The 13636-nt window shown below is 39.7% G+C and overlaps 2 protein-coding genes across 2 annotated transcripts in view; one reads left to right on the top strand and one right to left on the bottom strand.

Moving 5' to 3' along the window:
* The window catches only part of KCNJ6 (potassium inwardly rectifying channel subfamily J member 6), a 264246-nt gene that overhangs the window by 129683 nt on the left and 120927 nt on the right, over positions 1–13636 (bottom strand). The window lies entirely within an intron of this gene.
* ETS2 (ETS proto-oncogene 2, transcription factor) overlaps positions 1344–13636 on the top strand; it is a gene marked incomplete at its 5' end in the record, with an annotated part of 328432 nt that continues 316139 nt past the window's right edge. Inside the window, one exon of the mRNA XM_081908753.1 lies at positions 1344–1350. The remainder of the gene's footprint in view (positions 1351–13636) is intronic.

The following is a 13636-nucleotide window of genomic DNA, read 5'->3' as shown; positions in this document are numbered from 1 at the left end:
TACATTCTCAACAGATAGCATTAAATCTAGTTATTTAGTAGGGCTGATTCAAGTGAAATCCAGGTATTGGTCAAGTTGGGTTGTGAAGCCCAGAGTGATCTGGGGCTGTCAGGGCGTGGGGCTTAGGAAGGAGAGCCAGGTGTGGGTGGAAGAATGATAAAGTAACTAAGCATATAGAAGAATAAGCCTTGCTGAAGCCGAACCAGCATAGGTGATGGCAGAGATGAGATCTGATTCACTATAGCAGGTATGGGGAATCCTTTCCCCCATGGATGTTGCTGGACTACAAGTTCCATCATGTGTGACTGTTGGCTTACTGGGACTGACATGAAATGTAGTTCAGCAACATATGTAGGGCCAAAGCTTTCACACACCTGCACTATAGGAAAGAAGAGAATTTTGTGTTGCATTATGAGGAATTCTATGCCCCCCTCTCCTCAGCTGCAAGCTTAGTAGGGGACTATCTCTGAATTCACACTGTGTTGGGAGAGACATTGTGAACTCGGGAACAAGAGTGTGCCTCTTGAGGGCTCTGGTGACCAAGGGCAGCCCAAATTTGTCGACCGTTGTCAATGTGTGAGAGAAGGTGATGAGAAGAAAACAGAGCAAGAGAGGCGGAACTCAGAAATAAGAACTATGGGCATGGAGCAGGAGAAAAGGATCTATTAAAACACTTTCTCCTATAGAGACTGACTGCTATCCAATTAGTAATGAATAATCTTGACAATACTTTTGTCAAGTAATTAAAAGGTGTCAGGTTCATCTGTTTCTCTGTTCTCTAATTATTTATAGCTGTTAATTAATTGTTTGTGCTAACTGCTTTAGTCCAGTGTTATAAAGAAGTATTGTGTAAGCATTCGTGATTCTAAAGATTGATTGATTGTTAGTTGTCTCTCCTCCATAATTGATCACTGCTTACCCTACACAAGGTTTCTATTATTTTATAAAATATAAAAACTGGAAAATTTATTTTGGAACTTAAGAGGGCTTGGCTTGTATAGATTCCTTCCTCCCTATCAATCAAAACTCATGTTTAAGCTTTGGCTCAAGAGAACAACATATCAGAGAATTATTAATCCTAAAAAGGGACAATGTAAACATCTGCTTTAGCATTTAAAGGAGGTGTTGGAAATATTATTGGTCCAAGGGTCTGATTCTCTCTTGGCCAACTCTCCAGGAAGGCTGCTTGCCAGTGGTGGGCAGGGCCAATGTGGGCATAGCTGACCCACATGAGGGATGGGGGAGCAGTTCAGTTCACATTTAGAGGCAAGTTTACACAATTCACACTTTCAGAAACAAGATGTGCATCAAAACACAGCCATACTTTGAAATTTGCAGTTCTTCGGCCAAGTAATGTCTACAAAAATGTATATGCCAGTGTAGAGTTTGACTGTCAGTGAATACATTAGTGAAAAGAGCATGCAAGAATTCTTACCTGTTAGGTAAAATTGCTTTGCAAAAATGTGCATATGAGGCAAAAATGCACAAAAATATGGATATTAGGAGAAATTCATATTAAAACACTAATTAATTTTCTTGAGAATAACAAACTGATGTGGACATGTGGAGAACTAAACCAAGATATCAGAGGGGTTTATTCCTAGGCAAGTCTTGGATTGAAGTCTTACTCATGTGTGAGAATTCAGCTAATATAAGAATGGTTAAGCAACTCATTGCTCCAGAAAACACAGAAACGAAAGGAAATTGTGTTTGTCCATGAGAAAAAAATCCAAAATTTCAGGAGTGGGTTCCTAAAAATGGATGAAGTTGCTGCTTCAGAGTGTAAATGGGTGTGCATGTGTGACAGTTTTGATGGCTCCTCCATGTTATACACACTCTGCAAAAAGAAAACCAACAGGCAAAGTGCTGGGCTAGAACCCCCCCCCCAAGTTCTAGATTTTCCTAACCTAACCATTCAAATATGGTACACTCCACCTGTAGTCTGAAGTGGCTGAGCCTATTCTACTGCCTCATTATGCTATTTGTGTGGGCCCAGCAGCCAAAATAATGAGTTCAGGAGGAATTTGTCCATGATTCCAGGAGTATATAAATGCCTCTAAGCTATGATTTTTCAGAAAACGTTGCTATATTCCACTATATATCATTGAAGCATTCAAAAACAAGAAATTATTGTGCACAAAGATAAACATTTGTTGGACAAGGAATATATTTGCCCTAGAAAGGCAACCCCTCTCACCTATTTCTCCTGGTAAAGAAGCTGTCAGATATGGTTTTGGAAGTGATGTCTATATAAATACAGCTTTGCAATCCCATTTACTCAGAGAATGATTTGGATTCTGGCTTCTTATCTTTTTTAACCACACAGCAACTTCTTCCCAATGAAATTAATCTCATAATTGTTTGTCTTATTTTCCTTTGAATGGGCTTTATTGGAATGGGATCTCATCTGTAAATTAAATGTCCACGTTCTGTTTTTGTTATAGCTATCACTAATCCTTTCCCCATTCTCTGAACACAATCTCATATTAAGCAGCATATTATTTCTACAATGGACAAAACAAAGGAATGGCTTTGACCACTTAACAGCGAGCTCAAGACTTTTAACACCCTCCCTATAGCTAGGATTTTATATCTGCTTATTTAATGGCATCCCTCTACACAGATTATTCAAATGGCAAGAGCACAAGACAATGGTGGAATCTACGCTGTGAAAATGCTTTAAAAATATTTTGAAAATTACTTTGAATTTAGTGTCATTTCTAGTGTCACATTTGTATATTGCACTTTACAACACATTTAAAATGTTTTATTTGCAGCTGTGTAGCTGAGTCCAATGAACCCTTCCTGCAGGGCAAAGGAGCAAGTAAAAGGTAACATGTGACAGAGCTTTGTGCATGTTTACTCAGGCCCCATCTGCACTATTCATTTAAATAGGCTGATTTAAATAGACGTGTTTTCCCCCAAAGAATCCTAGTTTGTTATGGGTGTTGAGAGTTGTTAGGAGATTCCCTATTCCCCTCCCAGAGCTGCAATTCCCAGAGCTGTCTGAGAAGAGAGTTTGACTGTTAAAAAAACTCTGAGAATTGGGGCTCTCAAATGTAAATATTTGTAGGTTGCAATCCTCTACAAACTAACCTGGAAATTGCATCCCATGTCGCTTCCCATCTCAGTTAGCCTTAACTTGTGAGTAACTAGCAGGAGCCTCATTCTTAGCATAGCGCAGTAGCCAACTCCAATGGGTCTTTTGCACTTCTGAAAGACACTGTGCAAGACGTAAGCCATATCTTGGTTTGCTTCAAGGAGCTGGGACCAGGCAGCTAAATCTATTGAGACATGTATGTGATAAGGAAGATGGGTGAGATCTGAGGTGGGAGATTAGAAGTGCTTGCCATCATTTACACAGCCATTGCAGGATCACAGATTTCTTGAACAGCAGCAATTAGAATGTTTGCTTTTCAACTTCTCAGCTTTGTGTGCAATCCAGAGCTTTAAGGTCAGAAGAGTGTGCATCACCTCAGTGTCCGGATTGTGCGTGAACAGCACAGATTATTCCTGGTATGCTTCAGTTGCTTTAATAACATTGTGTCATGTTAGCGTTGTACAGTCATCCTGCGGTGTGGCATTCTGAATGCTATTTCTTTTCATTTGAGACTCAGATAGCGAGGCCAAATACGGCTTGAGAAATTATATCCTGATCCAATTATCAAAGAAGACTGTGGACATCTTTCCATGGATTTCTGTGAAAGTTGGTCCAGGCCAATATAGATTTTTCATGCTGTTTCTGTATCATATTCTATTAAAAATGAACCATGGGTTATGAAAGGAGGAAATGAATAAGTCATCCACTAGCAGAATGAGAAGTAATTTGGTTTACTGAAAGATGATCGGATTTGTAAACAGGCACAGAAACATGTTTATGGTTATTATATTGGGAAACTTTATCTCCTATGCCAGTAGTGGCTACATAATTTTCTTCTGCTTATTTTGTGTTCATGCCATCATGCAAAAGTTGTTGGACTCCAACTCCCATCAGCCCCAGCCAATGTGACCAAAAGTCAGGAATGATGGGAGCTGTAGTCCAGCAAGGCACCACATTGAGTGCCCTTGGTCTATCACATAAAAGAGCTGCCTGGTGATATGGACTGCTCACTGTTTACCACAGGTATCATACCTGCATCTTTTCCCTGAGCAGGGGAATAGTGATTTGTGCATGTGTAATTTCAACCTGGAACATAGTATGGAGGAAAAATTGATCCCTTGCATCACAGCATCACATTTTTAAATCCTGCCCTATCAGCTTGCTACAACCCTCATTTTAAGAAGAACAAGAACCTATTCATGGCTTGGTTAGCTCTTAAGCTTGTCATTTGTATGCTAGGCCACACATCTGATATCAATATGATAAAATTTTAAACCAGTTATTCAGACCTGGTCGACACAAGCAGCAGGATGAAGCCCCATCCGGTCATTCCATCTGACACCGTTCTAATCATGTGAGGGAGGAGAGCGGGGTGCACTCATTGGCCCCTCATTCTCACTGCTCTCCTGACAGCCCATCCTGGTAGCCATCCACGTGTTTGAGTGGAACTTCTGCACTGGGCGGCCCCTCCTTCTTGCATTGATGGTTCACACCATTTAGAACCCTGCATGATCTTCTACATCACACAAGAAGTCAAGTTGGCTTCCTGCTGCAGACAGTCAGCTTGGAAATGTGGAAGGTTGCTGCAAAAGGCCATTGGGATTACAATCAATTTCAGACTGTAGGTAGGATTGCATTTAGGAACACAGGAAGCTGTATTGTACTAAGTAGGGATGGGTGAATCTGTCAATGCCTGTTTCTCATTTTCCGATCTTAAGTTCAGTTCTCCACAGTTCCATGTCACTTTGATCTATCTATCTATCTATCTATCTATCTATCTATCTATCTATCTATCTATCTATCATCTATCTATCATCTATCATCTATATCTATCATCTATCTATATCTATCTATCTATCTATCATCTATCTATCTATCTATCTATCTATCTATCTATCTATCTATCTATCATCTATCTATCATCTATCTATCTATCTATCATCTATCTATCTATCTATCTATCTATCTATCTATCTATCTATCATCTATCTATCTATCATCTATCTATCTATCTATCTATCATCTATCTATATCTATCTATCTATCTATATCTATCTATCTATCTATCTATCTATCTATCTATCTATCTATCTATCTATCTAATCTATCTATATCATCTATCTATCTATCTATCTATCTATCTATCTATCTATCTATCATCTATCTATCTATCTATCTATCTATCATCTATCTATCTATCATCTATCTATCTATCTATCTCTATCTATCATCTATCTATCTATCTATCATCTATCTATCTATCTATCTATCTATCTATCTATCTATCTATCTATCATCTATCTATCTATCTATCATCTATCTATCTATCTATCTATCTATCATCTATCTATCTATCTATCTATCTATCTATCTATCTATCTATCTATCATCTATCTATCTATCTATCATCTATCTATCATCTATCTATCTATCTATCTATCTATCTATCTATCTATCTATCATCTATCTATCTATCTATCATATCTCTCTCTCTCTCTCTCTCTCTCTCTCTCTCTCTCTCTCTCTCTCTCTCTCTCTCTCTCTGATCCTCATGGAAATTCACCAATATTTTAGTGCAATTTTCTCCTATTTTACATTTTTGTAGGGAATTTCCCTTAATTTTGACAAAGCAGTTTTCATTATGCATTTGTGTGCAGTCTTCACCCTAGTACAGATGTTTTGACACACAGTAGTTGGCTAGAGAACTGCACTGCACAATTTGGAGAAGTGGGGATTTGGAACGTTTGCTGTGTTTTGGTTCTCCTCTTGTTTTGGAAAGTGTGAATTAAATCAGCTTGCCTTTAAATGTGAATCAAATTTCTCCCCCCCACCCCAATAATGAGTCAGACCATGGTGCAGCTAACCCAGTATTGAGACAGGCTTTTCCAGTTTCAGACAAGCACCTCTCCCAGCCCAACTTGTATACGTTAGGGATTGAAATGGGAACTTCCTTCATGCAAAGCAGAAGTTCTGCCTCTCAGTGATGACTGCCTTCCTCAATTGAGCTCCAGCTAAATTAGCTCCAATGAAAAGCCTCCCTGCATGTAGAAGACAAGCACAACATGGAAAGAACAGGATGAGAGCTTTTCTTCCTAGTGTGCTAGCTTTTGTTGCTGTTAATGGAAGGGATAGATTTGAACAGGAAACAAATGGGGGAAGCATTAAGAATGGTATTCTTCACTTGTCATCTGTAGTAGTACTGACCACTTTTCCAGCAAAGGACTCTACAGTTTCATTCTGCTGCATCTGCAGTCCAAGCCACAGCTACACTAGTGATGCAGAGTTAATGTATGTGTTGGGATGTGGCTGGAGTGACTGTTGGAACAACTGCAAAATGCAATTTTTTTTAGCCTGAATAATGTTTTCTATTAAGCCGGTGGGGGTGGAGTGAAAGAGTAGTATAAAGTGCCGAGCTTGAGAAACCCAGAAAGTTAGGAAAACATCAGCTTGCCAGGTTTAACATAGCATTGATGAAGGTCTTTCTGTGATGCCGACGTCAGTTTCCTATACAGAAGGCAGAATTAATGAATACATAGGCAAAGTTAATGTTCTATGAAAACTGCTGTTAGGTTAGGATTTTCCTATTAAAGTAGCATAAAGAGTTGGTTCCATCATTTACACACGTTGAATAAATGTAGGCTTGAGCTCATTTATAATGTCTGACTCCAAATGTTCTTATGAATTATAGAAAAGGAAGGAAATATTTTATGGAACCAGTGGACATAAGCAGAGATGTAAAATTATGTTTCTGAATAGAGCAGTGCGGTTCTATTCACGAGGAAGGGGGTGAATTGGGTCTTTTAGGAGTGCTTCGGATGCGAAGTTTATTCTAGATGTCTATAGATGAACTTGGCATATTGTAGCAACCTTTACAGGTATTATTTATTTATGCAATGTGGTTATCATACTTTTGTGATATTCATTTTTCTTATTCAAGCAATATAAAACCAAGTCTTTGTACACAAGCAGAATCCCAAAGAAAAGGTTGATTATGGATCTATTGCAATGGCTTGTCTTGAATGTTTCACTTCTCTCTTGCCAAAGAGTGGGAGGGGTAGTCTTTGAAATAATTAAGCAGTCAAAGAATTCACCTCCAATTAACATTTCCCACCCCCATTTAATTAGAAATCAAATACATGCAAAATTTCTGGCTGATCACAGGCATGAATGTGGTTCAGACATAATGTCGAATGATGTTTGCTTGCTTGCTTGCTGTGATCTCTAAAGCAATGGCATTTGATAAACCATAGTTATTAGCAGCTAACAAACATTGAAAACATCAAGCAAGCCATCAGCACCCAGAACCTTCAGGCAGCTGCTGTGACCCCAAGTCCCTCACAGGACTCACCACTAATGATAACATAGGATAAGTTGTCAGGTATTCATTTAGTGACTGTTCCATACAAGGAAATAAAGTGGGAGCAGACCACTGTGTAGTGATGAATTCTGGAAGGAAAACATAAAGTTCACATCTATCAAGTACTTTAACAACTAATCATTTTTATAGTGTACATCATTGGGGACACACTGTCAATTTAAAAGTAAGTAACCTCACCATTTCCCATTGCGATACTAAATCTGACATGGCTCTATCCATTTTTCCTCCATGTGGGATTTTTGCGTTGAGTTATTGCTTGTTTTTAAATATTTATTTTGCCTTAAAACCTTTGGGCAGAAGGCAGCACATAAAACACCAACAATAAACTGTTATGCTTCATTACTTTTTGCCTGCCTCCCAATTTTGAGAGCTGAACAAAAACTATCTATCATCTATCTAGTTGTTATATTACCAGTACACATGGAAATCATCAGGGTCAAAATCAGAATGACTGGCAAGACATATCACCTGCAAATTCTCAGTGTAATACTAATTAATTAAGTAATCACCATTAACATTTCTACCCTAGCTTTTGTAGGCATGTCAGACTCCCAAGTCAGCAATTTGGGAGGTTGGGGGAGAGATTGAACCACTGCTTGGTTGACATTAGATGACCACTGCCTTTCAGACTTTGAAGTATACCCAATTTATCAATATAACCGGGGACACTAGCAACAACAGAGAACTGTGGTTGATACTGGGCCCACAACCTGCCTCTGCAGCTACAACTGCATCATATGTATATTTGTAGCAGTATCACACCAGCTTAAATAGCCATAGCTTTCCTCAAAGAGCCCAAGGAACTGAAGTTTGTTAAAGGCTTTTCAAGTGTTCAGTTAGAATACACAAAAAGTTGAAGTCTGGAGGACCTGAGCCCAGCCCAACTGAATACTGTCAAACTTCATAGAGTTCACTTTGGGGAGCATACTTAAACTTTTACTTGTTATTTTATTTATTTGTAGATACTTGCATTGAACTTATATAGTAGATATAAGTAGTAGTATGCAATGCAAGAATGAGGAATTTATGGGCCTCCAGATGCTGTTGACTTCCATCAGCCCCAGTGTCAGGAGTTGGACTGAGGAGGACTGGTGGGGACCCCCCCCCCTGAAGCTTCCCAAGAAGAGGAGCACAGTAAAGATTTTGAACAGTGGTTTGCAGAAGGGCATAGTTCAGAGGCTGCAGAGGGCAGTAGCTGGGAAATATTGGAAGAGGAAAAGCAGGAAGAAGCAGCACCAGGGGAGAGACAGCTGACAGACGCAGTGCCCCTGGAAAGCATTCCTGACCCCCCCCCCAGGACCAGATGTGCATTCAGGGTAATAGAACAGAGAGCTCAGAGGCAGAAAGCTCAGATCAGCCAATGCAGGGATGGCATAGAATAAGAGAGACATAGGTGGGATGGGACTTTACTTGCAGCAATGCCATTATTTAGGGAAGACTGCATTCCTTTGTCACTCTCTGTGAATTATTGACTAAATTGCTTGGTAAGAACTCTGATCATTTCTCTGCTTCTTGGCTGCCACCGTGGGAGGGATCTGATTCCCCGAAGCCTGACACTCAGTCAGCATAGTGGTCAGGGATGATGGGAGTTGGAGTGCAACATCTGGAGGACCACAGGGTCCTCATACTGCAGGTAATGAGATCAGGGAGGTGTGTAGCACATCCCTGATATCCAAGGCATAATTCTGAGGACAGGAAACATGTATGAAATAAGTTTTTATCCTTTTATCCCTTACTACCTGTATCTGAGAGGCAACTCTCTGTACTCACTCCTTTTGGAATGTGACATGAAGCTGCTGAAGAGGTCCAGGTGTGAGTCAGGTCATGGGCAAGTGAAGGAGGTAAAGACAGCAGGCTTTCATTAGAGATGTAGGAGAAATGTGTTTGGTTCACATTTTTAAGTGACCTGACCCAAGTCTGTGGATCAGAATGAGACTCTCACTTGGATTATGGATTTCTCCATATTTTGAGATGCATCTTCATTTTTTAAAAAAACATGTGCTCCAAAATGGGTGCAACCTTGTGGCTTTTAGAGGAACTTGCACTAAAACCATGCACAAATTTGTATTTTAGGGGGAGGATACCAATAATGTGATGTCCAACTTGCAGATTTTAGGGGGAAATGTGTACAATTTAAATGCACACTTTAAAAACCATACAAAAATGGAATGGAACAGATCTATGGTTGAGTACATGCAAACAAGCATGGAATGAACATAGTCTAATCTGTCCATCCCTAGGTCTTACTTTAGACGTAGGCAACTGTTAGGAGAGTTTAAATAGTTCATATATTGTTTCCAAATCATACATTGCATTAATAAAGTGGTCCTTTATTTAATGTATTAATTCCTGTGATGGGTGTAAAACATGATTAAAAATAAAGTCCGACACTGTTACACTTTTCTCCCTCTAAATCTCTCTTAAAATGTGACATATGAAGTCTGCCTGGTTACAGGGCCCAGTAACAATTTGCTACAAGAATTCAAACTGTTTCATTTGGCTCCTGTGCAATTTAGCACTGCAGCTCCCCCCTCTGTTTTTCAAAGCAAGCCAAACTGTTCCATCTTTTTACATAACTACGAGTGCAGCCTAGGATAGACCGCAGAGGTTTGCATTCTATTTTTCTTAGATATCTCTAGCCCAGCAGAAATTCAGCTGGCATTTCTAATTCCTTCTTGTTCGCAAAATGTGAGGCATTTTCTTGAAAGAGATTCTTTGCTTGTATGCAGCTGCCAGGTGAAGCAAACCTTCTTTTTGGAACTGGTTCACTTGTTCTAGAAATGATGGAACACAAAATCCTCAGCAGCATCTGTTAGGAACAGTAACCATTTTTTTATATAAAGATTTTCACTTATTTTCTGGGGGTTTTTCATCTGCAAGTCCAGTGTTAGTGGGAAGCTTCCAGCTAGTTTCTCCTCTGAAACTTAATATATTATATTTATCTGTAGAAAAGCATCATGCTGGTATGTGGATTAAATCTCAGATTATTTTAATTTTTAAAAAAATTCTCAGTAGGATGTGAGAAACCCCTTGTTTTAGAGAAACAAAATGCAGGCCAACTGTTTAGCTTCTAGTAGGAACTGATGATTCAATTCTTCTCTTTTGTTCTATTTTTGTAATAGGCATCGTGCTGAACTAAACTTGTCTTACAATAGAGAAAAAAAGAACATTCTTATTTTATTTCTTCATAATGAGAAATAAAGCTTGAGAGAGAAGGTGGGAGCAGGAAACCATGAGTTAAGCAACTTCACTGAGCATAATTATAGACGCCCAATGAAAAGGAAAATATTCCAAAGGCACAGGAAGAAAAATGCTGTTTTTATAAGATAACCAATCAGTAAAATGTTGAATGTGCCTAAGCGGGAAAACTTAAGAATGGTCAAAACTGAGAACTCTTAGTTTAAACTTGCATTTTGTTTTTCAGGTACAACTGATTTGATAAAATGGTTAATTAACTTAAAGCCACTTCCGTTTAGTAAGGCAACTTAAACATTAATCATTTTTCTTGCAAAAGACAATGCAAGAAATGCAAGAGCTCACACTCATGGCTTCTGAAAGGGAGGTTTTCTCTGGATTGTGTTCACAGGTTTTCTCCTGGAGGATAAAGCTATGTTTTGCCTCCAGAGCTTATGTAAATTGGAGGAGGGGCTTGTGCACTTCCCATATGCATCTGATTGGCCACTGAGAGAATAGGATGCCAGACTAGATGGATCTTTGGCTTAATCCAGCAGCCTCTTCTCATGTTTCTTGGTCTTCCTGTAGCCCATTGGCTGCTATGTATTTATCATTTGTCTGTCTTGCCCACTCAAGACAGGTGCTTTTTGTGTGCATGTGTATTCCACAAAATGTTATTGCTGCAATAATAGTGTGTTAGAAGTAGATTGATACTGGCCTGTCCGTGCACCAATCCGTTTTATTAGTTCTTCTGTGATACTCCACCATTGTTACAGCTTTACTGCCATTTAGAGAGGGACTCGTGTACCACAGCACAGCAACAACAGGACCAAAACAGAACTCTGGAACGTTTGTGGTATGAAAAGTTACAGGGCTTCAGGAGCAAGCTATGAGACAGGAAATACGTGGAACTGAAGCAGTATGTATGCACTAAAGGTATCAAAAGCAGGGTGGCATATAACTACTCAAATGCCACCATGAACCCAAATCAAGATGGATGCACAACAAAAAGGACATCTGGAGGCCCCCCTTCTTTTTTATCCATGGAACACAGATTGTTATTCAAATAGATCACCTACCGCGAGGTGCAAACTACCCTGGGGTGCCTCAGATTTGTAAACTCTCCTGTGAAAATATTCATTTGTTTTATCATTTTGAAAGATACTTTAGCTAACACCTTTTCCACTGCACAGGTGTGCCGAGAAACCCATAAAATAAGCACTATGATTCCGTGTGTATTTAAAAAGGAAAAATCAGGAGACGTTAGAGGATGGAAAACAACAATCCAGAGATGGCTTCCTAGGGCAAGGGTCCATAAATTTATTTTAAGAATCACAAAGCTGTGCGTAAGCATTGCAAAAGTACAAAAAGTAGTTCACTGAGAACCAACATGCTCAGTTGCTATAATATGTAGAGTTAATGAACAAAGGTGTTTTCTAAGCGGGCTCCTATTTTTCTCCTGATTTTGACTTTGAGCACAGTGAAGCAGTGATGGAGTTGGACTACCGAAGTGGCCTACACATTTCCCAATTACCCTTCTCCCTAGCAATCAACTAAAAATCATAGCTCTTTCTTCTGGCAAAGTGGGGGGAGACAGTGAGAAAAACAGTGACTTTTCCAGTTTCTTTCTTTCTTTTTTTTACAAAAGGTAAATAGCTGCTGAACTGTGGCAGGCTTCTTATCCCTTGCCACCTGCCTCATATTTCTAGTTTTCAATCTGATTGTCCTCCAAAACTAGTGTAAAGAATGTGATACCCCCCCCCAATGGTCTGCTGTTGCAGGAGAACCACTGCACCAATATTTCTGAAAAATGGCAGACTTAATCCCCTCAGAAGGGGTGATCATACTTCAATTCTGTCAGAAAATTAAAATGTCCATTTAGCTCCTTTACCTTTTTCTTAAAAAAATAAAAAATACGTTTAAAGGTTCTCAGTGGATGAATCTGCCTGAACACTGGCATATTCAATCCATTCTGGATGGGCTGCTATGCCTGCAAATATCATCTACATATGTGAAAAGGAACAAAAAAATGTATACTATAGTTATTTTCTGATTCCCCATTATAGTGAATGGAGACAAAGCAGAGCTTCACATTTGGCAGATCTGATTTGGACCCAAATAATGAATTGAATGAGAATGGCACAGAGGTGATCTGAAACAGATCCACTGCTCCCAAATGCTACAGATACAAGGCAAATCTTGAGGTCGCTGTCCACTCCTATTAAAAACACCTTTTTGTTTCAATGTGTGCATGGCAGCAACCTCAGCAGATTCCGGCCGTGCATCACTACACTCTCAGCCTGTGGTTTTCGATTAATTGGGCATGTGGGAACATACTCAAGTTGAGCACAAGAGGCCCATATGTGTTGAGATTCCTTTTTGGCAGCCTGCCTGAACTGCTCTTTGGGAAGGCAACCAAGGCAAACTCACAAAGCACTCTTAGGGATTAATAAAACAAAGAAAACAAGAAAGTGTTAGATGGACTGAAGATACGCTGGACTGCTGTGAATGATGATTTACTGATTACATTTGAAGCTTGGCAGGAGCCCGTGGAGGATTCCAGGGAGCAAGCTGACAAGTTACAATCTGCTATAGATTTACAGCACTGCCGCCCTGGCCCCTGCTGCAGAACTCTCTGTAAACAGCAGGTATGACAGGGGAGAATGGGAGATTATGCTATCAGATTGCTTCACGTTTCTATCTGATTGACTGATTGAGTGACAAGCCAGCAAGCAGGATGATATACTGAATCGTTCCAGCAATCATTCCAGCAAGAAGAATGATTTACTCAGTGCCTCATAAGGAGGGTGCCACCGCCGCACACAGAGATCAGTACCCAAGGCTTCCAGGATATCCTAGTTATTGCATAATGTTTGGACTTGAGGCAGGGGAAAGAGGCAGGCAGAAACAAGGTTTTAAAGAGGAGGACTGAGCATCCATGGAGACTGGCAAGGGAGAAAATCGGAGCAGAACAGTATGGTGGA

The sequence above is a fragment of the Podarcis melisellensis genome, assembly GCF_964234715.1.
Source record: "Podarcis melisellensis genome assembly, chromosome: 4".
NCBI classification, from domain to species: domain Eukaryota; kingdom Metazoa; phylum Chordata; class Lepidosauria; order Squamata; family Lacertidae; genus Podarcis; species Podarcis melisellensis.
The sequence above is the reverse complement of the archived record's forward strand: the minus strand, read 5'-3'. Positions and strand labels throughout refer to the sequence as shown.